The sequence below is a fragment of the Micropterus dolomieu genome, linkage group LG09 (genome assembly GCF_021292245.1).
Source record: "Micropterus dolomieu isolate WLL.071019.BEF.003 ecotype Adirondacks linkage group LG09, ASM2129224v1, whole genome shotgun sequence".
In the NCBI taxonomy this organism is placed as follows: domain Eukaryota; kingdom Metazoa; phylum Chordata; class Actinopteri; order Centrarchiformes; family Centrarchidae; genus Micropterus; species Micropterus dolomieu.
The window spans coordinates 24,457,012-24,482,843 of NC_060158.1; the positions used below are offsets into that span (position 1 = coordinate 24,457,012).

The 25,832-nt window shown below is 40.0% G+C and overlaps 1 protein-coding gene across 1 annotated transcript in view; it reads right to left on the reverse strand.

The window, feature by feature from the left end:
* Nucleotides 1–24,440, reverse strand: part of LOC123976449 (CMP-N-acetylneuraminate-beta-galactosamide-alpha-2,3-sialyltransferase 1-like) — a 60,430-nt gene extending 35,990 nt beyond the window's left edge. Inside the window, exons 1-2 of the mRNA XM_046058642.1 lie at nucleotides 24,208–24,440; nucleotides 20,790–20,851 (exon numbers count right to left, since the gene is read on the reverse strand). The gene's annotated coding sequence lies outside the window, so the exon portion shown is untranslated. The remainder of the gene's footprint in view (nucleotides 1–20,789; nucleotides 20,852–24,207) is intronic.
* Nucleotides 24,441–25,832: the final 1,392 nt, after the last annotated feature.

Consider the following 25,832-nt stretch of genomic DNA (forward strand, 5'->3'; position numbering starts at 1 on the left):
TGTTTTCTTTCTGTGTTATAAATAGTCCTTGCTCCCATTAATGGACTTAATAAATATATATAAATATATACTACATGTCTTGAGAAATCACGTTCAAATAATAATTTATATATAATAATAATAATAATTATTTAATAATTTGTGCCCTCCTTTTTATATTCCCATTCAACTACATCAAGGGACCTCAGCAACTTTTTAAAAAGTTTCACAACTTTATACATTCAAGAGTGCAGGGAACAGATGGCTTTTTTTGGCAAACTTTTCAGTTACAGTGTGTGGGATTAAGACAGGCTGCTTTAAATAACCTGGACCTCCTCAGGAAGAACAGCCAGCTCTGCCCTGTCTAATCTATTGCCACAGTGTTATCGGACCACTGCAGGTTGTTAATAACGTGAACCCCACCTCCCCCCCAAATAGTCGAGACAGGGCCGCCATGTGGACTATTGGATGGATTTCTGGCTGTGTCAAAAGTCCACCAACAGCTAGTTTGTTTTAGTGCCAGCATGATGACAGTAGTGGGGGTCAGTAAGTGGTGGAATCTGTCCGTGTCAGTCAGTAATAAAAATAGTTAGGGTCTAATAAACACTGCAACCAATATCAGACATGTTAATCGACCACTTCAAATCACAGCAAAGTCTTGCATCTAATCCCCCTCTATAGAGGCAGGAGTTAACAATCTGCTATTATTGCAGTGTAATGTATGTAAAGGATTTCAGTTTTTTTAATCACTTTTTGACCAAGACATATGACCAGACCATTTGTCAAATGCCATTAAAATTAAGGTTACAATCTAAAAAAAAGTTATAATCTAGAAAACTCAACAACATTTTGTCCATTTAGTCGTCTTCCTTAGGCCGTGTTGTTATTGGCTGCTCCAACAATAGACTTGATGAAATAAAAAATCCACCCACTTGACTGAGAATAGACGTCTCAGAACCACATCTGTTTCTGGCCAATCTGCTGCCAAACCTGATGATTTTGTCCACAAGAACAAATAAAATACTTGGAACAAATGTGTAGCAATAATACAATATCACTTAACATGTAAATACACAATTTTAACCAAAAACTCTCCACCTGGTAGATGGGTTTAAATCAGCATCAAAAAAATAACACCTGTAAATCAATATGCCCTGCTCTATAAATGAATTGGTGATTCTTACAGTATGTGTTGTCCACAGCCGTTTATACTTTTTTTTTGAAAAGTGAAAAAAATTTGTCCTTCAGTTGATTAAATCCCTGCAGCCTTCTGAAGGCAGCAGGACTTGTTAACAAATCTGCAGCCTCCGATTTGAGCCCGGTGCCGCTACGCACGGCTGTTTAACGTGTTTACCTGGAATAAATCATGTGCACATGACACCAGGCTGCTACAAAATAACCACACAGTATGACTCTGTATTCTGCAGGTTTTGTGCCAAAGAGCATCACAGCCTCCTTTCCAACCTAAAAAAATAATAATGTAGTATTCAGCAGTTGATATGCATTACCATGCAAATGCTTCTGGATTACATTTAAGATATGATGTAGTCATTTACAACGTGAAGTACAGAAGAATTAGCGTCAAATGAATGCGATTATGTAAACTGCTTTACCAAACTACTTAAAAAAATTTTGTTTCTATTTCACTTTTAAAAAACCCCCACACCATCTGACTCTGGCTGCATATTTCTGAGTGTTCTGAGCTGAGTGTTCACATCGTCCTGCACCTTCTAGACAGCAGTATGGTTGTCTGGAGAAGACGTTTTTTTTCTGTCTGTTGAGTTGTTGTTGTCATGCGTCACTGTGATTGGCACAGCTGTTTCAGAACTTTGAGACCAGTGGTGTGATTGGTTGAGACTGTATTTATTAATCTAGAAGATTGCTTAGAATTTAAGGTATTGCTTCTCTCGCAGAGGATAGAGCTTTATTTTTTTCACATATTCAGTTATCAATAACCAATAACCTCATGACATCAACAATTGTTGATAAAAGGTGCGGATAAAAGGTACAAGATGTTTCTCCAAGCTACACAAGCTCCCACATCATCACTACAGCCTAATTTTGTGCTTACACATATGAAATGTACAAAGCTTCTTCAGGTATTTTGTACTCAAATGCAAACCCCTGACACATCTGAAATGGACACAATAAAAATGATGATTCTGCCTGCAGTATTCTGGCCTCTCTGAAAATACCCACCCCACACACACAAAAAAAAACATGCATAGTTAGGGCAACACCCGTTGAGGATGACTGACAGATGAGCTTCACTGGTCCAGATTTGAAAAGTCACAGATCACACGTTTTCACTGCTCTGATTGGTTGTAGGTCCAGACGCAGGTCCGTCAGGCGCAATGCACTAGGCTCATGAAACTCAGATCAAACTGTCAAACTAGGCAGTGCTCATCAAATATGACTCAAGATACTGTTTACTGCCTTGCTAATTTCCCATTTAAGTGTACTGTTTAGCTGTAATTTGAGAACGTTTGTGACCTGGCCACCATTTTTCTCCTGCTTGAAAACAGACTAAGCACCTGTACATGGCCCTCAGTGCTACTGCACGTGTTTTATCTCCTCTGATTGGTTGTTGGTCTGTCCAGATGTGTCCAGAGGCATTTGGTGTCTGCCAGTTGATGACGCCCCTGCTGTGGGTTTGCGTGGTCTTCGGTGCATGCTGAAGCTGGGCTGCAGAATGATCCTTTAAATACTAGCCCTTAAAGTCAGACAGCAATTTTTCAGTTTCGCAGGGTATTTACTAGACTAAAGACTAAAGATGCAAATGAGCCCAGCCGCAGTTAATCTGATTTGCATAAATTGCAGCAAAATAAGACATGATGCTGCAACACATGTTGCTCATGTCACATCACAAAAGAAACTGCTCCTGAACTTTGAATATTGGTTGAATAAAGATATGCAGAACGATTAAAAAATAGCATTGCTGCCCTTTTGTCTTGTTTGCTGCTGAACTAACTGCATGATATTCTTTTGCTTACGTGCTTAATTTGATTTCTTTACTGCTTTCACTATGTGAAAAGTATTTTCATTATCAGACAATTCAGACATTATCTCTCTCTCTCTCTCTCTCTCTCTCTCTCTCTCTCTCTCTCTCTCTCTCTCTCTCTCTCTCTATTTCAACCTATTATTTTCTCTCTCCATGTGCGTCCGATACAACAGTGCTGCAGATTTTACACCTGCGGCAGACTCAGTTTCCCCCGCCACGGTGATCAGCCTGCAGTGATACAATAAGGTGCAGCGGCTTTTTGGATACATTTCCAACACCACCTTTCATATTTTCTGCCTCTGAACACCACAGTTTGCAGTGGCGCGTTTCTTGCATTTTACCTGGCGCAAAACCTGTGTGCTCCTTTAGTAAATAAGGATGAATGCAATTTTATTATTAAGTGACTCAACAAAAGGCCTGCAATCCTTTGTAAATATGTATGTACACTAAGATGGAGTTGTGACATGAGCTGTCTCAGTGCATGCTGTAACATCACTGCTTCAGTGATATTCTAAAGACACCAAATCAAATATTTGTGGAGGAAGTCACTTGATCTCTATAAAGTGACTTGTTCCTCAAACATGTCCTCATTTATCAGGAGGCGTGATGCCCCCACAGAGACAAATGCAGAGGAATCCCACCTGACAGCAGACTTTAGGAAGCCATTCAACCATTTAATTACCAGTCCACTGGATTGTTTTCAACTGTTTGACATTTTACTACCTGGATGGCTATTTTAAATCTACACAGACATTTCCTAAAGTTATCCTTGTTCTCATCAATGGTAAATCCTGTTACTGAGGTTTCATCAGAGTCTGCCTTAAAGGTAGGCCGACGTTAAGCTCAAATCGGAGATAAGAAGACAAATGAGAGATAACAGGACGGCGCCATAAGGTGGCCCCTGGAATAGTACCGACCGTGGCCTGTGGGCAAGATAGTCTGTAATGCAGGACACCGCAGGGGCATCTACCTGCATTGCCCACGGCTTATTCCCCTATATGGCAGCAGTGTGCTGTTAAAGGCACAGGGAGAAAAAGAAATGGTCCTTACAGTGCTATCACAGTCATCTAAATGGGAGGAAGAACAGCGGAGCAGCTAGGTGATGGTGTAATACACCAGGGTATGAGCCTGAAGGGGGTTTAGAGAGAGCTTGCAATGGACCAAGAAAAATGCACCACTGCTCTACAGTCACTGTGTGGATTTAATATATACAAATAATCAATGATAACCTGATAAAGGAAAGACCCTGACTGCAACATTATCATTTAGACTTGATTATCTTAATTAGAGTAAGCATTCCATTCTAATCACAACCAGATTCCTCCTTGGTGTTTGAATGTATAAGGACATCAATGCGACTTTATTCTTTTTTTTAATGTTGAAATGTTTTTCAACATAAACTCTCTACACATACATCTGCTCACATAAATATCAGATACAAATACTAAAGGAATTTTCTTTTACAGCATGGTGCGGTCAAGGAAAAACAAAAAAGAGGAAGTCCTGTGAAAGATGTTTTTTTTAGTTGGTTCATCCTTTAAGACATTTCCATCAATTACATGAACCCATTAGAAAGCCACGTCAGTGGATTAGAAATTACAATGATCACACTGATTCCCACTAATCCAATGCTGTGTTTGGGTATATCTGCTGAAGAACTTGATAGAGATGGCACACTCAAAATGTTTTATGTCTCTGTTTACAAAGCAGTTTACATTACAAAGCTCAGTTTCCTGCACCTTTTATTTTGTTCCAATACACTGATTCCTTCAGTTCCATTTTTGTAACATAATGTGTAGTCACTTTCATGGGTTCTGGTTTTGTTTCTCCACCTGCTTTGGGGACGAGTTCCTGGGAATTATGGCACTGATCAGTAGGATAGTGACTGCAATTTCCAGGTAATTGCCTGCACTGCTGTCTATCATGACTTGTCAAGCAAATGTGTTGTCACATCACAAGGATGGCTACAACACGTCTGGCAGAAATGGAGCCGTGTTCAGGGAATAAATAGAAAAATAAAGGATCCTCTGCCACTAACCAGGTTCTGCTGACCCCAGTAGTGCTGTCAATCAAAACAAATCAATTAAAAACAAATCGTTGCAGATCTAAATGAGATCATTTTAATCAACATTTAATATCTTATGCTGTTTCATTTCCAGGGTGTAGATAAAGGTTGTGAACACTAAAGGCTAAGTTTGGTATTTTTGAGGGCTGGGAACGTTAACGCAGTTTAAAAAAAAAAAAAAATTATTTTGTTTGCTCACTGGCTCTGAATACACATGCAGTCAAACCATGGGTCACAGGAGGGGTGGGATGTTGATCAGCCTGCAAATCAGACACCCAAACAAGCAGTGGAGGGAGGCTTCGGCAGATTACTTGGATGCATGGGAGAAGTAACAAAGTGCTCTGCGAGTAACCACGGCAACGGCTTCTGTGCGCTACACAGCTGTAGTCTATTTAACTTAAGTTAAATTATAGGCTAACGTTACATAACTTTACCTGATAGGCCTTCATCTAGTTTTGCGGGGATGCTCTGCCATGTGAATTCCCTCCTGTTGATGTCCTATTTAGTAAACAGTAATAGAATCTGGAAACTCACAAACAGCGGGGATCAGTCTCTCTTCCAATGATTTGTGCTGCACGTTGCGTACAAAATGTTCAAGACAATTGAACTTCAACAGCTGGCGGACGTGTGAGTGAGCGAGTACAACCGCGATAGTTTCACGGGAACGCAGCTGCTTGTCGGTACACCTTGTGCTCCACCACTTCACCTTGCTACTGAACATAGACTGTTTATGCTGCTCCCTGATAAAAGAAAAATGTTTCTGCTGTTACCTGTTCAGAAAAAAAACAAGAATACTGGACTCTGATGGTAACTTGTTTTAATGCCCTGGCAGTGGCAAATAGCTTTGGTTTAATATTTGATTTGATTACATTAATGTTTAAGTTGAGATTTACAAGAAATATTTTATTGCTACTGTGTAAAGTTGTTATTGCACTTTTGTGTAAATAACAGTACATTTAAATTAAAAGTGCGCAATACACTACTTTAGAATTCATTATTAAATTTTTCGCAAAACAATGTGATTAATCGCGATTAATCACAAGAAAATCATGAGATTAATTGCGAATAAAAATTTGCCCAGCACTAGTATTTTTCAATCTGAACCATGTTTTTGTGTCTGTGTGAGTAATTGGGAAAACATTTGGTCAGTGGCAAAAACAAGCACTTTCTGCCCGCAAGGATTACGTTACATCCCAGTTTTTGTGCAGTCAACTGAAGCACGCTCCCTCAATACTACACCAATTTTAAAAAAAACCATTGTACTAATTAGCCTTACAGACGCAAAAAAAATGGAAATCCTTTTTCTCACCGTCAAAGCTCTTCATGGTCAGGCACCATCTTATCTTAAAGAGCTCATAGTACCTTACTACCCCACCAGAGCACTGCGCTCCCAGAATGCAGGGTTACTTGTGGTTAGAGTCTCCAAAAGTAGACTAGGAGCCAGAGCGTTCAGCTATCAAGCTCCTCTCCTGTGGAACCAGGTTCCAGTTTGGGTTCAGGAGGCAGACACCATCTCCACATTTAAGAGTAGGCTTAAGACTTTCCTCTTTGATAAAGCTTATAGTTAGGGCTGGCTCAGGTGAGTCCGGATCTAACCCTTAGTTATGCTGCTATAGGCCTAGACTGCCGAGGGATTTCCCATGATGCACTGAGCTCCTCTCTCCTCCTCTTTCTGTCCCTCTGTATGCAACCTCATCGAACATTTCATGTTACTAACTTGATTTCTTCCCTTTCCCGTAGTCTTGTGCTGTACCTCTGTGTGTATATTGTATAGGCTGCCTCTCTCTCTCTCTCTCTCTCTCTCTCTCTCTCTCCCTCCCTCCCTCCCTCTCTCTCACCCCCAACCGGTCGAGGGAGATGGCCGCCCACCCTGAGCCATGGTTCTGCTTGAGGTTTCTGCCTCTTAAAAGGAAGTTTTTCCTTACCTCTGTCGCCTAGGGCTTCTGTAAATAACATCATAGAGTACGGTCTAGACCTGCTCTTTTCTGAAAAGCGCTGTGAGATAACTGTTGTTGTGATTTGGCGTTATATAAATAAAATTGAATTGAATTGAAAATAGGGTTATGGTTGAAAGAAGAAAGAAATCTACTATTTGTCTAGAAACACAAGTGGTTTAACCTTCTCAGCCAATGAAATACTGATCTGAATTGAATCTTTATATTTTTTGGAGGCATACTTTTATTAGATAGATGATAGTAGGGAGGCAGACAGGAAACGAGGGGAAAGAGGAGTATGACAGCAAAGGTCCCTGACTAGATTTTAACCTAGTCATTTACACCTTAAAAGGTGCCCTGTGGCGTTTTCTTGTAAACAAATGTTTTCTGACACACGTCAGAAAACATTGCATTGTTTACAACCATTTTTACTAGCTTGCAGTCGTTTTCTTCACTGTCTTTGTTTGGACATTGCAGCATTGCTATCTGTAGATCGGTGGAACAGTGTGGAACCATTGGCAGGAATATGTGTTGGGTGCTGTTAATGGCTTCATGTTCAATAAAATGCTATGGAACCCCAACCCCATTAATGGACAGTGTAGCTTTGGCGTCGATAAGTAACTGATTTGAGTGAAAACACAGCCTACATTCAAAAACCTAAAGAGCGCTGATGTGACACCAATTCTGATACTAAGGACATCTTATCATACAGATGAAGAATGATCAGCAAGTGCCACAAAATTATTTGCCAGCGAGCCACTTCAGCCCATGTGGAGTGGATTAGTATTTCTGCCTACACTTTTCTCCTTTCACCTAACTTTCTTGAAAGCCCCACTCAGAGTACTTTACATAAATGTCAAACCAAAAGTTTAAAAAAAAATCTATTTCATTCTGTAGCACAAGAAAATGTGCAAACAGAACACTTTTCATGGCTGAGCCATGGGAGTGTACGCGGAGGATACAGGATACATTTTCACCCTTTTGATTTCTCCAGAGCTCTTTTTTGCCAGACACACGTCTCATAAAATGTGGGATCAGGACTTTGCTGATAACTAAAAGGCCAGACATCTAAATGTTGCATGTGTTGAAGACCAGTGTGCTTTTTACACATTTCTGCCTTATACACTCATTTCTCTTATTACACAAATGTCCCATGACTTTGGCTAACAAAATTATTCATGATGAATAGCGAGTATTTTCGTGTTACTTGGCTTTGTCTAAGTAATATTTAAATGTCTTCTTTCTATAAATGGCTTGGATTCTGTTTTTTTTTCTTGTCCTCTAAAACATCAAAGTGCTCAGTACGAGCGACAGAGCTTTATGGTGATACAGTGTACTTTTTACTCAGGCTGTTTGTATTGTATGCTGATTAAAGCTCACAATGCAGATGTTAATAATTGTGAAATATACTGAATGAATTAAATTCAAACTGTTAACAATAAATGGCATTGTAAGGCATTGTTAATGAAAAACTCTCTAAATAGCTCCAGACTACGTCGACATCAAAATTCATTCGTCAATACCAAACAGCCGACAGGCAGGCAGACAGTAAAATCAATGCTATCCGAACATGATAAGTAAAAGTCAACAAACAAACAAACAAGCAAATTATTAAATAAATCACATGTTTGTCTGTTATTTATAATAACTATACCACAGCTTTTGTAATTTCTATGTCTTATCAAATGGACAAATAAGCACATTTCCAGAGTAACCAGATTATGTGGACATGTCACACAATTTAGCTGTGGCAGCAGCATGAAAATGGTCAGAGAAACAACCAGCATGTGGTCACGGTTCTATTTCTGTACTCATAGGCTTACATAAAAACAAACAAACAAAAAAAAACATGATCTGAACTGGAACTTGAAATGTCTGTCATGTTCTTCATTACATTAGCGACAATTGAACAACTACAGCCAGAATGTTGCAGTTGACTGCATGTGACAGCTTTATTATGCTTTTGCCTTCAGCCCCAGAAGTAAAACAATATTCCTGTGAACAGTGGGGGACGGTAACTAAGTATATTTACTTAAGTACTGTACCTAAGTACAAATGTGAGGTACTTGTTCAGTTGTTCTGATATATTGTTGCTTAACTACATTTATTTACTAGTTGTTTTACAGATTTTTCACACAAAACATATGAAGAGTTAAAATATGATGTTTAGTTATAAAGTAAACTTCCCAACAGTGTATACAAGCTGAAACGATAAGTCAATTAATCAAGTAGTTGATTGAAGTCATTTTTCATGTAAAAAGAAAAATAAGTCAAATGTAGGTTAAGTGTGTAAGTTTTAGTGGAATTTACTGGTCAGGTTTGCAAATTGCAACCAGCAACTCACGGTGCATTCATGTGCTCCTTGGATGGTCGCATTTCCCGAATTGTGCAGTCGTTCTTCCGACATCAGTGTGTGTTCATGTGCTCCTAAGTTGGAATGTGGAATCAACATGGATGCTACTACAAAGATGTGTTGGATAAGCATTATCAGAGCGTATAAACAACACACAGACATCTAGTCAGTCCGTCCAGGATTTCAAGGACCACTTTTGTGATTGTTGCGGCCTAAAATGCCTCATTTAGCAGCAGCTTTTGTAAAAAATTGCAGTGAAGGTGCAATGCTTTGAGGTGTTTTTTGCATGAAATTGTGGGATTGTGATTTCTTTAACGTTAGAATTATAGTTGAATCATTATCCAGTCCCTCTAGGATTTCGCGGGTCTAATCCCTAACCCTAACGCTTGTAATTGACTGATATGCAACAGCCTGTGTCACTCATACTGTTTTGCACATACCTTTAAAAAAAAAAATTTTGTTGGCAAATGTGAGACTTGGTATCACACGTCTGCTGCGTCTTGTAAACGAGTAAGTGACAAGCTGACGTATGACAACGTTTTGCAGGAATGATAGGTCAAATTTGCAGAAAAGTTTCTGTGATTGGCCAATTGCAAGCTGGGCTGAATTCACAGGGATTTTTTGAATTTGTGTTAATAGTTGCGATAGCAACGTCGTGAAATCCTGGAGGCAGTGTCTAGTTCACTCTCCACCACACTAAATATTCCGACACCACATGAATTCACCATTAGTCACCGACCTATTCTTTTTGTTCTTTTTCATAAGTATTCAAACAAAAAGTATTTAAGTTACTGCGGAAACATAGCGGTGCAACATGCGGACATCCATGTAAGAGGAGCCACAGTGTATGTAGATGGCTCATTCTAAGGTAATAAAAACACAACTGTTTATTATGTAGGCTCTTTATACACCACTGAAAACATAGTTATGGATAAAATATTGACTTTATATTATATGTGACGACGTGGGAGTGAGAACGGGTTATTGACCAAGATGTCGACCTTTTAACAGACAGCAATATGTTTATATGGTAAAGGTATAGCTATAGTGGCAGGATCATACTGTATCTTTGTAACACCAGAGTGAGTGAGTGTGATTTTCAGCCAAGGACTTGAGTTTGGGGGAAAATTCATTTTGCCTCCTGCGTCGCGTGTTCTCGATAAATGTAACACAGAATGGGAGGCCGTCCTTCTTTTGATTCGTCACTCTTTGCCTTGCCTGCAGGGGGTGCTATTTTACATAAATCTTACATAATCTACCTTTGAGCTAACAGGGGGAATTTCTGGGGATTTCTTTCAGCAACACAGAGTCAAAGGCAGGTCTTATCCTCTCGAGAAGACAGTTTTAATATTTAGCAGGAAATGTATTTTTCCATTTTCTTTAAGCAATCTCTGTTTGGCAAGCCATAGCTTCCTGGAGCTCATGTATTCTGAGTTAACGTATCCCTCAGTTCACGCTAAACAAGTAGGGTGCTTTTAGGGCGCTTCAAAGGCTTTTTGGAGGGCTGTGAAGGTTCCAACAGGATCCCTCTGAGTCTGCTCTCCAGTTTTTTGAAGAATAGTTTACCTCTCTGCTTACCTTTCCACTCGCATTAGCTTTTAATACAGCTCCAAAAGGCACTGGATTTTTTTTTGTTGTGCATGCTGGTGTATAGCAGTCTCACATGAAATGTGTACCTCCTCTGTGTTTTAGGCACTTGTCAGGAATCCTGTCCTCCTAAAATATTAACCACAATGATGTCTACTGTGATTTTGTATTATAAAATCAGCCTGATTTTGTATTCTATAAAGTTGAATAAACTGGGTTCTGCAGATTAAACACGGGGTTAATTTGACTTGCTAATTTGACACAATGCTGCCACCAGTATACACAACACAACACTTTAAACCACTCTGATGTGCGGCCATGCACATTCGAGTGGTCCCCACACCACTGATCAATAAGTAGTCAAAGGCAACACGGAGCCTTTGACAGGCTTTGATCACGGTACAATATTAGGGGTTCATGCCTCATGTGTGTGAAAACAAAGGATCAAAACAGTGTTGTCTCCTTGTGCTGTTAACACTGGCCTTGTGGGCAGCCGCGACAGGAATATTTGAGAGATTCTGATGGATGTAAACACTGCTCATTAGTTATACAGTCTGCATTAATGAGAAAATGTAGAAGTAATTTATTTTTTGGCCATGTAAATTAATCAATTAGTATGATTTTAGTTTAGGTGCCATATTGAGCCTTCTCTGAAATCAGACATAAAGAGGTTTAGTCTTGATTAACATTTCTTGCTCTTGCCTCAACATCCGACCCCTCGGTGCTGATTAGACTAATTGGCAACACCTGATATGTATGTTTTTAATTGTGCTCTTATGCATTTAAAAAAATAGACCGCTTATGACAGACGGTTTCCTAAGCTAGTACAGCAAACATTACGATTTTATTAATCTTGTACATAGGACATTCTATATTGTTCCCACAGTTTACTGAATTGATCCTGCAAGGTGTGTGTGTGTGTGTGTGTGTGTGTGTGTGTGTGTGTGTGTATCCAAAGCCTCATATCTTATTCCTCTGCCACAGAGCTCTATTGGTGTCCTGAAAATATTAACAACACATCACTGAGCCACACCTTTGCACTGTGTTCCTTCACATGTTCCTTCATTATCATGAACACACACACACACACACACACACACACACACACACACACACTTTAGTTTATTTTAAATCAGCCCCGCATATATATGTATATGTGAGTCTTAGGAAATTACTTAGCCTTTTCTATATATATGTGACTTGTCTTAAAAGATTTACGTCTTAAGTAGGAATCAGTTGGTTTGGGGCTGAGTACAAAAGGCATGCATGAAAGTATTGAGAGACTAACACATTGTTGGTTTTAGTCTTTTCAAGGGAATTGTTGACAATAACAAAGATTTAGAGTAATGCCAGCCTTATGTTTTAATAGCCCCAGTTGTCAGAATGTTGTTGCTGAATGTATCTGTGAAATTGGAGTTGGAATTGTTTTGTCAAACTACTAAGAGTGCAGTTTGATGCTTATAACGTAGGTGGTTGTAGGAATTTGAACAAATGACCAATGCTCTTGTTTTTCTGGTGAGGACGGCATCGTTTTGGTCTAGTAAGTACAGTGTTTTGATTGGAAAGATTACAGTCAGCAACTTCAGAGTCGTATACAGAAAAGAGATTAATCGAATGTGGGGATTTTAGATTTAACAAACATGGTCAGAGCAGAAGGTGCTGATAGATAAACTCTTATTTATCCACAATCATATGAATGGCAAACATGCAACACTTTTCAGCACCATTTATGCTGTAATAAAATAAACGAATGGCATTCTTTTCATCCCTATACATCCTCTGCATGTCGATGCAGGACTGATTCCATCACTGTCAATATATTCATTGTCACAGTTATTATTATGTATCATGAAACAGATACTCACCCTCAGGTCAAATGGGAGAGCATTCGCAGTCAGGAGAAGCTCGACTGACTAGTGATTTTCATTTTGCTTACTTTCATCACATTCCCTCTGGTTGGATAACTACAAAATCTCCACTTTTCATGCACTCAGAAGGCAATGGCAATTCAATTTTTTAAAATTTAAACGTGTATGTAGTGAAGTGAAATTGTCATGGAGGATACAGGAGATCACTAGTCACTGAAGATAAGGAAAAATTCAATACCGATGGACTTTAAGCTTATTACTAGCCCCTATGAGATGGCTAGGCCTAACCTGGCAAAAAGATTGTATGTGTTTACCTGGATGATGAGAAAGTTAGGTGTGATTCACATCTTTACTGGCTCCAACAGAGAAGAAACTTTAATTCTTTTTTTCCCCCCAAGAACTAAGGTCATTTGATTAACTACAGGTGAGGATCTGTCTGTTTCGTTTTCCTTCACTCTTCTTTTCTGCAGCTCAGCTCTGATAGCAGCGTCTGTGACACGAGCTTCACAGACACATTTGGCTGTTTGATCAATGAAAATGAAAACTACACAGTTTGAAAGGCACACAGGCCCTAGTTTGTGCTTCCATTTGTAAGAAATGAGATGAGGTCTGCCACGCTGTGAAGCTCAGTGGGTGAGTCCAGCACAACAGTGAATCAAAGGTGGCGTAACGCAGCCGGCTGCAAATTCAACTCTTCACTCACTGGATGCAAGTTTTACAGAGGAAAGTATATTTCTTCTAACAGTATTATCCGCATGTTAACATCTTGCCTTTATACCGCCTACTGTGCATTAGCATGGAAATTGTTAAGAGTACATGTTGTACAGTTGTTGTTGTTTGTAGGACTTAAGTTAAAATAATGAAAGTACTTCAATCAAATGTCCTACATTCATTAATCTCAGGAAAAACAGACTATCAGGACAGCTGTACACATGCATACGTTAAGATTACATTATGAGAAACAAATAGCAAGTCAACAACTATGCTAACACAGCCAATTAAATGTAAGTTACTACTTACTAGTCCAACCGCAAGAAGGCCAGCTTGGCATCTGTCCTGCATCTTTTCAGCTCTTTTATCTCACGGCAACGAGAAAAAGCCAAAAACGATATTTACTCTCGTCCGGTCTCTTACTCAGTCACTCTCTCTTTTTCTCCTCCTTGCTTCCCCCCGATAACGTCTTCTTCTGTCTCTTTGTAGCCTCTACCATGAAATACTGAGAATACTGAGCTAGCTTGGAATAGCTAGTCTTGTTGGTGTGTGATGTGGTGCCATAAAGCATAACGCCGTTGGGCGAATGGTTTCCAGGCCGGGATTGCAGTGGTACATAGTTATACCAAGTGCCCCGGACCCAGAGTGGCAATGACAGAGATGCCATTCTCCCTTTTAATGGCGTAAACTTTTGGTCCAGGACCCCCTGAAGGCTTGTCAACACAAGTGGCTTTTCAGCTGCGTTTTTCTGTTGTCCGTCTCACATGGTTCTGACGGAACAGATACGCTTGTAGACAGCTGTCTACACAAAGGCTGCGTAATGGCTTGCGTGCCAAATGTGCGAAAACAAAACATCAAGTGTACTTTCTTTTCACTTCCGATTTAAGTGCTTAACTATAGTGATTGAGTGCTGCAAAAACGCGGGTGATCTACACTCAATACTGTGCCTGAATGCATTCAGTGAAGACACTGAAGCTACTTTTACTATTTTAACTTTAGCTATGCACACTTTGTAGACACTGTGTAACAGACTGATCCAGCCATGTATTTACCACTTTGAATATTCATTAGGTATCCGGGTAATAAGAAATAATTTTCATCTTTTTCATCCAGATACCCCACAGTACCCCATGTAATTTACTTCTATATCTTTCGTCACCTCTTTCTTCATTTTATCTACATTTGTTACTGGTATTTTGTCGCTCATAATATAAACCATTGGCCATAGATGCTTTTAATTAAAACTAGGGCTCCACACATCTTAAATATGGTATTTTTTAAAAGGCTGAGATTAGGGAGAGGGACATAAGAAGATTTCCAAGTCCGTTAACACAGCCTGAAACACAATGAAAAGTGTAATCACAGCCTGGAGGTAATAAAGGAGCAGGATCTTGCCAAGATCAAGAGGGTCCTCTGAGATGAATCATTGTGCAGAAAGAAGCCAACAGCAACAGAAACAACTGCAGTACGTACTGTGCGCTTGAGTCTTCCCGCTCTGTAACTGTAACAGCTCATTTGCATGTTTGCAAGGTTTCTGGGCTGTGCGGTCAGGTGGCAAGTCAGACACCACTTTCCCCTAAAAATAACACCCAGTTCATCTTAATTATGCAGGAAGATGCACTCAGTGTCTCCAATTGATGTGGAAAGGCTTAGGGTGGGACGAAACTGGAATTTCGAGGTCTTTTCGTTCTTATTTTCCAAAAGATTTGATAAGGAGCCAATATGGCGATTCAAATTATGATTATTTTCTATCTTAAAATATTTTTATTGTACTGCTTTTATTCTATAACAATCCAAGCTTGTATTAGTTGTCTACATAGTATTACACAAAATACATCTTGCACCAGTGATAATGGCAAATTTATCTTGTTTCTACATGAATACATTTAGATACAATAATATTTAAATATAGTAATCACATTGAAATTGGTGTTTAATTTGAATATTTATTGACAACTGCTGCTAGGTCTCATCTGAAAATGTTTTGCTATGAGACGGACAACAACTAATAATACTGTTGACAGCTCTGTGCTATAGTCAGTCAGACACTTCACAGCTGTGGACTCAAATTATATGATGTGCTTCAAGCAATATTTTTTAATTTTCTTAACCAGAGTGAGATGAGAAGTTCAACACATTTAAACTTTCACTTGTTACAGGTTGTTGAGGCAATGGTAACTTGTTTAAATGCGTAAGTCCCAATTAAAACTGGGGCTTTTGCATTTTGAAAATTTCCCTCTCTCAAATCCATATTTTGAGATAAATACAGTGTTAAGCCCTAGGGCTTGTATTCTTCCATGAAGCTGCTCTAGGTTAGGCACTGTTTTTAAAAAAAATGAAAAATTAAGAACACACAATGCCACAGACACCATTCACTCTACACAGTTCAGTAGTGTTGCAAAGAGGAGATAAGTGAATGATTCTGATTCAGTGTGTCATTTGTAGACATTTCAATGTCTCCTAATGACAACTTGGGACGCACTTATGGAAAAGTGAATGAATAAATGGGTGGGCAAACAACTGAATGATTACATGCTACTTATAGACATTCTAAAAACGCATGCATTGCAAAATGATTGGGGGGTGAGTAAACTCAGGTCACCAGTAATCAATCAAAAACTGTAAATGACTCAGGTATTCTTTAAGTGCACTGGTGCTGCATCATGCTACAAGGCTGGATGGGGGCCCTGGTCAGGACAGAGGGGAAGATAAATGGTTCCAATACCAAGATTTTTCTTGTGGAAAATATCTGCTGCCATCTAGAACAAAAACACAATGCTTAAGTCAAAGAGTTCCATCTTTCAGCTTGACAGCAAACCAAAGCACACAGCCGAATCAACCACCGGCTGCGACAGGATCTTAAACATTTCTACAAATTCTGTGGATTGATCCAAAGAGAAGTGTGCACAGAGAAACTCCTTTCAGTCACAGGAATGGGGGTTAAATTCGAGATTCACTTGGTAGAAACGTATCCAAAAAGGTCACGGTTGTTATCAAAGCAAAAGTACAGTGTTCACTATTACATAGCCAGCAGTTGTCATTTTCCATTTTTAATACATTGTCAGAAATTAGCTGGCTTTCACTTTTACCTTTTGCTCATTACTTCAGTATATCCAAATGAAAATAGAAGAAATCAAGTTTGATTTAATAGGTTTTCATTTCAGCCTTCAAGGCAATAAAAAATGGAAAATTAGACAGAGCCTGTAGACTTCTGATATCCATGTTATATCCACACAGACACCAGCCAGATGTACTTCCAATACTGATTACAGAATTACTGAAGACAGTAATTATTCATAACCATTACAGAAGCCAACTAGCATGTGTGTGTGGTGCTCCGATGAAGACCAGCGCCCATTCTGATGTGTTTTAAGGACTTTCTTTGGAAGTTTTGGCAAAGCTAGACAGAAACACTGTTAAATGCATACAGTAATTTGACAATTTTAAGTACTTCTGAGCGATGATTAATTCTCAGTATTATTAGGAATAATACCTTCTCAATGCAAACAACTGCCTTAGTGTGAACATATATATAAGATAAGTGTATGTAAGGTGATATTAAAGCTGCAAGCAGCGATGGACGGGCCTTCAAACGTGTAGCGCGCTGGGGTGTGACGAGGTCGCGCCATATATTCCGCAGCTCTTCTGGTGCGGCTCTGAATTGCACGCGAACTGCGAACATTGCACGGAGGACTTAAACATCAATTCCTGTGTCCCCAATGTTGCAATAGAGAGCACCCAGTATCTATATGTTATGTCTGAGTCCGTCAAGTGTGAAACACATTGTGAAAATTGATTTAAATTGCACGATGAGCGTCAGACAGAGCTTACTTCCAGTTGCCAATTGGTGGTGCTATGATTTTAACTGAATATTGGCACGTACATGTGCCAGACTCTTGTCAACCATGTAAAGTTTGGTGCAGATGTAAAGTTACAACAACTTTCTGTTTCATGGCTAATCATCAATTTTTGACGCCACGCCATCTCCAACTGTGTCATGTTTTACAACATGGCTTCATCAGTTTTGAAGTTATGGCCAACCTGCTAGGAGTAGCCAATCATAGCGCAATACGTGTCATTTTCTGTTGCCAGCAGGTGACGCTATGATTTTGAGTGAACGTTGGCATGTGGATGCGTTCAGGGTTGGACAATTATTATACATCAAATTTGGTGCAGATATGAGCATGTATACTGAAGTTACAACAACTTTCTCTTTCATTGCGAATCATCGTTTTTTTGACAGCACGCCACAGGCAAACTGGTCGACTGGTAATAACCATTTGTAAATCTTTTAATCGTCAATGGGTTTAGACTGCACAGCGAAAGTTTGACGTTGATCGGACAAATTCCCTAGGAGGAGTTCGTTAAAGTACATAGTGTGTAAATCGCCAAAAATTACCATTAAATCCAAAATGGCTGACTTCCTGTTGGGTTTAGGCAATGGCCAAGAGGATTTTTTGTACATCTGGACATGATACATGTGCCAAAAGCCATTTTGCCACGCCCATGCGCGAAACCCATAAAATACAAAAATGTTTGCCCCGCCTAATTTATGTGCAAAGTTTGGTGAGTTTTCAAGCATGTTTAGTTTGCAGAAGAAAGAAAGAAAGAATGAATTCCTTCAGTTCCAATAGGGACCTCACACATTTCGTGCTCGGGGCCTAAATATGCCAAGGTTTCCCCTGCATGCTGGTTTAGTCAGGACGTGGTCAGCCTAGACTTGCATAAAGACTGGAGGATAGGGGAAACAGCTAGCAGGACTCTTCCCAAAGTTATCATTACTTTGAATTACTTATAAGGTTATTAATTAACAGTGGTGAATTTGCATACATACTCAAGTACTGTATTTAAGTAATATTTTGAGGTTCTTCTACTTTATTTTTCCATTTTCTTCTACTTTATGCGTTTACTCCACTACAATCCACAGACAAATATTGTACTTTTCACTCCACTACTAGCTGCTAGTTACTTTACAGATTCAGATATATAATAATGCAAAATTAAATCAACAAATGAATTATGTGGTATTAATATTTGTTAAGAAGACTTTTATCCTAGGGAGAATCCACAAATTACCCAGCAGTATATAAAGTATTTGAAATTTGCCCCACCAGCTGCAACATTAAAGTGATATACAATAAACATTCTGGGCTATTCTGCATAATGAGTACTTTTACTTTTGGTATATTTTGATGCTTCTATTTTTTCAAAAGTTTTAAAAGCATTTTATTTGTAACAGGGTATTTCTACACTGTGGTGCCACTTCTACTGAAGTAAAAGAGTACATCTTCCACCACTGCTAAGTAACACAGTATATTTGTTTTTTAATGCCCACAGCAATGTGAACATTAATGACATAAATGTTTTGGAGCTACTTCTTGATGAACAGTTTATACATCCGCTCAACACTTCTGTGCAGCATCTCCAGCTTTAGTGTGGGTGGCCAGATATGTTTTGTGAGCAAAGGTTTGGTTTTGGTACTCTGTAGAGGCACGATAGTACAAAACCCTGCAACCTCATGGTGACAACAAGACTTCAGGGAGCCCAGCTGTGGCACCGTTTAAAGCTACATTTACGATACCTCAGCTTTATTACTTTTTTTTGACACAGCATTAAAGGCAGTTTTTCAGTCAACTCCTGTTTGTATTAAAATAAGAAGCTCATTATGTGTCTAAATCTCAAATTTGGCTTGTCTCAGGTACTCTAAGCTGCAAAGAGGAGTATTTACATTTCCCCTGCTCATTATTCATGGACTGACCTCCAGAGCAAAATTAAGCTACACTCTGTAGCTCCGTGGGTCCAGCCAAGGAGAAGTCTTTTTCACAAAACAGAGCAGCTGTTTTCCATAGTATGTTTAATTAATGAACTGTTATTAACGATGGTAGCAGTGGAGCATTAGGGAAAGTAATGATTCTACTGTCAGTAATTACAGCAGTGATAGGCCTGTTTATTATGGTTAGTCTGGATAAAAGAGTAATCTGCTATTTTTGTTATTCTTTGTGGCCTGTCTGTTTCAGTATATTGTTCATATTTGCAACTTAGTTATTACTTATTGATGTTTCTGCTGAATTTCTGATTAAACACGAGCAGTATATGCTGATGGTATCTTGGGTAATGTATTGCATACTGTACAGTACATATACCAATCAAACATATGACCACTGACAGGTAAGGTGAATAACACAGATTATTTCGTTACCATGGTACCTGCCAGTGGTTGGGATATATTAGGCAGCAAGTGAACATTTTGTCCTCATAGATGATTTGTTAGAAGCAAGAATATGGCCAAGCGTAAGGATATCATTGAATCTGACAAGGGCCAAATTGTGATGGCTAGACGACTCGGTAAGAGCATCTCCAAAACAGTCCAAGTCCAAGTCCAAGGAAAGAAAAACAGTGAACCAGTGACAGGGCCATGGGCGGCCAAGGCTCTTTGATGAATGTGGGGAGGCTGGCCTGTGTGGTCCGATGCTGGTTCTTAACACATGGACCTAAACAGTTCCTGGAAAAATAAACTGCAAAACCAACAAATCACACAGATCCAGATCATCCTCTGCTATCCTGTACAAACTTAACATATTCAGCCGAGGGCTGCTAACACCACACAAAGCATTTTAAAGCAATTCTCTCTACTCTAACCTTAAAGATATAGTACATTGTCTAAATCCGCTTTACATTTCAAATCCCCGCTGTGATCAGAGAACAAAGGGATGACACATTTGGGAATTAGTGTGAACTTTAGAGGCCGAAGCAGAAAGACAAAACAACCCTATTGACTTTGTGATGCAAAAAGACAAAAGGTCTTTGTCCCCCAGAGCACAGCGATGCAAGGCACGTTTTATCAGAGGTTTGTTTGTGTCATACGCAGGGTACACCTGTCTGGCCTTCTGAAAGGACAAAACATTATGATTCCTATGGTCTTGGACCAGTTACTAAAGATTTATGGGGGGTCATGGGTGAATTTTCTCCAATAACGGAGACATAACTCTCAATCATGTACATGCAGAGGAATCTGACAGTATTCAGGTTACTCTGTGACTTCCCGGCATGAGTTTCCAATTCATTGTGAAAAGCAGCTGCACTATCTCTTGATTAAATCTCTGCTCTTTCTCCACCATTTCTAGCTCAACTGCACTGAATGAAAGACTTGGACGTGGATTCTGTTTCAGGGCAAAAAGCTTTTGCTTAAATCCATTTTAACATTCATCTTTCTCCATTAACAGCAAAACAGACTTAATCATGATTGTCCAATCATCCTTAATTTTCCCCCACAAAACACAGGGAAACCAACCTGCACAGGCTGTGTGGAATGTTGATGTGTTGTCACCTCACAGCCCCTGCGGTATTAGGAATCTGAAACAAAGAGGTGTGATGTATGATGATGTGTGTATCAAAATATTACACTAATATTTTTGTACCTTTTTTTTTCATGCCAGCTTCAAAAGGCTTGTTTAGCTATGTAGCATGAAATAGCCTTTTACTGCTGCTTTGCAGTTCCACCATTTTAGCAAAGTTGGCGGCACACTTCAGTGTCTTTTCCTCTTCTGTCCTACTTCTCCCTCTCTCACTCTTTCTCTATCTGTCTTCTTTTAAGAGGCCATACCCACATAATGCCAAGGCTGACGGTTTTGCCGGGAGCACCTGGTGAGTTAAAGGCTAGGCCAGGTGGTACACAGCTTTGACTGCCAATTAGAGCGGTGACCATGTGAGGGCTGCCCGAGATAACTTCTAATTAACAATGGACCTCCGAGGCATAACAATTAGCCTTTCCTTCAAACAAACCCACAGAAAGGACGCATGACAAGCCAGCTGACAAAATAATTTTTCTTTTTATAATAATTTAATCTTTTCATTTGCCAAATAATACCCCACTGAAGACAAGCAAAGCAACAAAAAACAAAAAACATGCAGGAATTAAAGCTAATCCTGAGCAAAGCCTTGCAGAGTGAGAGCTGATGTACAGCATACATATTGTCCAGGCGAGTCTCTATTTGAGTAAAGAATGAAGGCAAGGTCGTAGACGCTGCAGTCCTGTCAACATGAATACAAGGAGAATAAAAGGTACAGAAGATGCTTCACATTGATGGTGACACTTAGGTAAACTGCGCAGAGGAAGTGGTACACACTCTTAGCCTAACTGATTGTACCTGAAAACGATTAGGACAGCGAGGGGACAATCTCTGGCTCAGTTTGACAACAAAATGATGAAAGCCAATGATGGCGCGTTTGTCTATCAAAATGGCTTTTTTTTTCTAAAGAGGAAGACTCCTGAGGATGTTGTGATATAGAGATATATAGTTATGAAGCTGAGGTAGCCATCAGAAGGAAGAAACATCTGCTGCACAGCACAGTAGGGTTTTACATAATGCATCCATCCCTCTTGAAATGCACCAGCTGTGGATTCCCTTCTTCTGCTCCTCCAAAGGCACCTGCCAATAAGCATTATCAAACAAGCAGTTGCAGATAAAAGCCACGCAGTAATTTGACAAGCCTAATTGCAGGAGTGATGCGTGGTCTCCAGACTCGACATCGCTGATTGTGCTGGGGAAAGATTAAGACAGCAATCACAGGATGCCTTTCTTTGTTGCCGAGGCAGTCATGTTTAAATAGTCAATTATCATCAGCGATAACCTCGCAAGAGGGTAAAAATGTAGCCAAGATCCTGTAAGATGTTGTTTCGTAAATGCTCACATACGGTAAATGCCATGCATTCTCCACGTGTGCCCAGAGCATAAGAAGACTGCTCATGCTTGAAAAAAAAGGACAAAGAAAATAGAATGGTGCTGAGGTGTTTCTTGGAAAATAGCCAGGACTGTTAAGTGGAAACAGAGGGCAAATAAAAAAGGCAGGGAGAAGTCCAAGGGGAATAGTTTGAAGGAATAAGACTGTCTGTGACCGAGCCGAGAGACCGGAACAAAAGACACTAACTATTAGTGAAATATACTTGTACATGCTGCAGACACATGCAGACCACCACCCAAGGGATAGGAAAACATTTCTGCGGTTGCTGCTACAGTCTTGGTCCCAGACCTTGCTCTTAAAAGGGTCTGATTGGGTCTGTGGTGAGCCACGGGGATTCCTCTGTCTGGAGCTGGGAGTCTGAATGCCAGAGCTGAATAACTGATTACAGTAAAGCCTGCGCGGGCTTAACTTGGCCTTCACGCCACGGCAGCTAAAGACTGCAGGAAATACCTCGCAGGAGAGATCTCAAATCTGCAAGTTGGATCGTTAGAGAAACTTGCACAAACTTTGAATGAGATGTTAGGCGCCCTTGTGGAACGATATGTTTCTGTTCGGCGTGGCGGGCTTTGAAGTGGAAAGAGCAGCACAACTGCGACTGCAGTTTCATCAGACTTTTCCTTGCAGCACACCTTCATCTGGCTGGCAGCTGGTGAGAGTTGCCATGATTCACAGTGACTTACTGCTTCTTCCGTGTTCTATTGTTAAAAGGAGCCCATAAAGGACTTCTGTTCAGAGGAATCACACAGATGCTTTAAATTATAATGTATACAGAAAGCCTGCACTGAAGACTGACTGATGTGCGTATTATCAGGATGATACACATTTCTCTCAAAATAGCTCCTCTACCTTTTATAAAATAACAAATGGCAATTGCTTACGGCAACTACAATTTCCAGATGTAAATGGGTTCCTTGATAATGGATGCCACCACCGCACCCCATCTCCATCTCTGCCAACCTACTCTCTAAATACTGCAGCGAAGTCCCCCAAGGTCACGCCATCCAATCTGGTTGGAGATGTGATGAGGAACCTCAGCTAATGTATTCTACTTGCTTATTTATAATGGCAAGGAGAGGTTTCAGTTGAAAATTAACCAGTGTGTCGCAGACACCTTCATTAGTAAATGAGGTGACATCTCATAAAAAATACACACCAAAGGGGATCATTTCAAAACTCATAACCCATAAACCTGGGGTTTACTCACACTGGGATATTACACTGGCAGTGAAACACAGAGTGATTAATGTTTACAACAAATTAAAAGGATTTCTGTCAGAGGCAATTGTTGTTTTACTTAATGAGGCTGCTTCCAGGACACCAAACACGCTGAGTGTAATGTGCACAGATATCTCTCCTCTGCACATCTGCTGTATATTCAACAGTTGCTCAAGCTCAGTCCACAGCTGAACAAAGTGGATAGTGGTATATAGTATTTTTGAAGTCAGAAAGCTGAGCAGTGCAAGAGTTAGAGAGCAGCCCCCGCCACAGAATCTAGAGCCAAGATATTAAAATCAGTCCTCAAAAAGAAGAAGTTGCTGTTTCTCAATGTGACACTACGGTAAGGGGTGGTGTCTGATTAACAAAGGTTTTAAAAATATATAGAGAAATATGCACAAACATGCTCATTTCAGGCCTGAAAAGCAGAGGTATGAATTGTGAAATGAATTACAATACTGATAACTATTAAATCTGCAGGTGTGATTTAAACATCAAAACCAATTTCTAAGATAACAAAAGAGTGCTGCTGCTTTAGCCACTAAGTATTCATATTTGTGCAGATTTCTTTGCACTTATAGTGTTAAGTTACAAGTTACAGTGCAACACCTGGTCAGCAGCACTTTAAGACTTTAAGCCTCCGTGTGCGCTCCTCTGTTTAAGGCACTGAGATTAAAAGCTATAATTAGAAAATAAGGTGACACCAGCGTGAGCTATATGGTTAAAAGCATGCGTTGCGTTTTGATACTCACTTAAAGTGAAGCCCGGGCTGCGAGTGGAGTCTCGTTATTTCCGTGCGGAATGTGGCAGCAGCTCCACGGAGACCGAAACGCGAGCAAATCAGCCCAGTCACAGCTTGAAGGATCCAATTTAAGGGGAAAACAAGCTCCAAACTGGCAACCTCACACCGATGCCTTTTTGAATATGAACACACCGGGAGGAGGTTTACTTCTCTCCTGGAACAAGCGCACCTCCATGCGTTTTGGGTTTTTTTTTTTCTTTCTGCGAAGGAAAGGAGGATGGGAACAGTTTTCTCGCGTTACTCGCTCCCAGGCAATGAGAGGCATGCATCTTAATTCCTGAGCGCTGACCATGAGGTGCACAACGCTGCTACGCCCCTCAGCATCCTCACTCGCACACTCTCACATCAGGATTTTTCGGCGTGCGTGACCAGGTCCTGCTGTTAGCCTCCAGCATAATGCTGCAGGAAGGAACAATAACCTCCTTAATCTCCATTCACGGCCCATCTTAATATCTCACATCGGCATCCAATGTAATTGCAATGGTCTTACATTATTTAACACACATAGTAAGTGACTATTACAGGGTTTGTATGATAAAAGGGTGCAACTTTATAGTGAGTTACAACATGTTTGAGCCATAAAATGTCTATTTGCAGACTTCCCCTTGCATACACGATCACTACAGCAAACAAATAGGATAATAGGTGAGTGTTAGCTTAACTGCAGTGAGTCTAAGCAGGGAGCCAGAGTTCACACAGATTAATAGCCTCAGGCCTGCAGTTACCTGTTGATCAGATGTATGCCCCTGGCTAGGTGACTGCTTACCTTTCCCACCTGACACCACTAAAAGACATTTAGTTATAGAATGGGGCTGCTTAATGAAGACAAGCAAAATTTACACCAAATCCTCAGCAAGGGTTTGATTAAAAATGTCCGTAACTTATTATTTCTGTCAACCTTTATTTACCAATTTAAAATGTATGCTAAATGGTATTTCAAGGCCCGTGGATACCTGAAAGACTGTTTTTGGCCAACAAAGTGAGTTGTGACTGTGAAGAAATTCATTATTCCTGTGTCCTTACAAAGCTTGAGTCTGTGTGATTGAAGTTTACTTTTAAGAAACACAACAGATACAGTTCCTTCAAAAAAACAAACAATCCTGCAGCTGAAGATATTTTCTGAGTGCACACAGGAACAACATGGATTAGCCCTTGTTAGTAATTTAAAAAAATTACCATAAAAAGGGTACTTAAAAATGAAAATGTAAATAGCAATACATTAAGCTGAAAGAAAGTGAATGGTTTATTAACCAAGGCCAAGACTGTATCTTGCTTTAGTGTTAGTTTGCATTGCAGGGAGCTTCACGTACATGCATTGCAGCACGCCCTGAGGCTCTGGATCCCAGAGGCCCCTGAAAACCACTGTTTGCATGCAGATTCAGTTCATCATTTGATAGAACATTTCCTCCCTGGTTGAGATTTGCACGCTGTCTTAGGTTCAACAGATGGGCGGGCACTTGGCTGGATGGGGACTTGACAGGCCAGCTGAACATACAGGATGGAATGATGGCTGCTGGCAGTGTGTGTGCGTGTGTGTAGGGGGCTGGTGGGGATTGAAGTGTGTGAGGAGGTGCA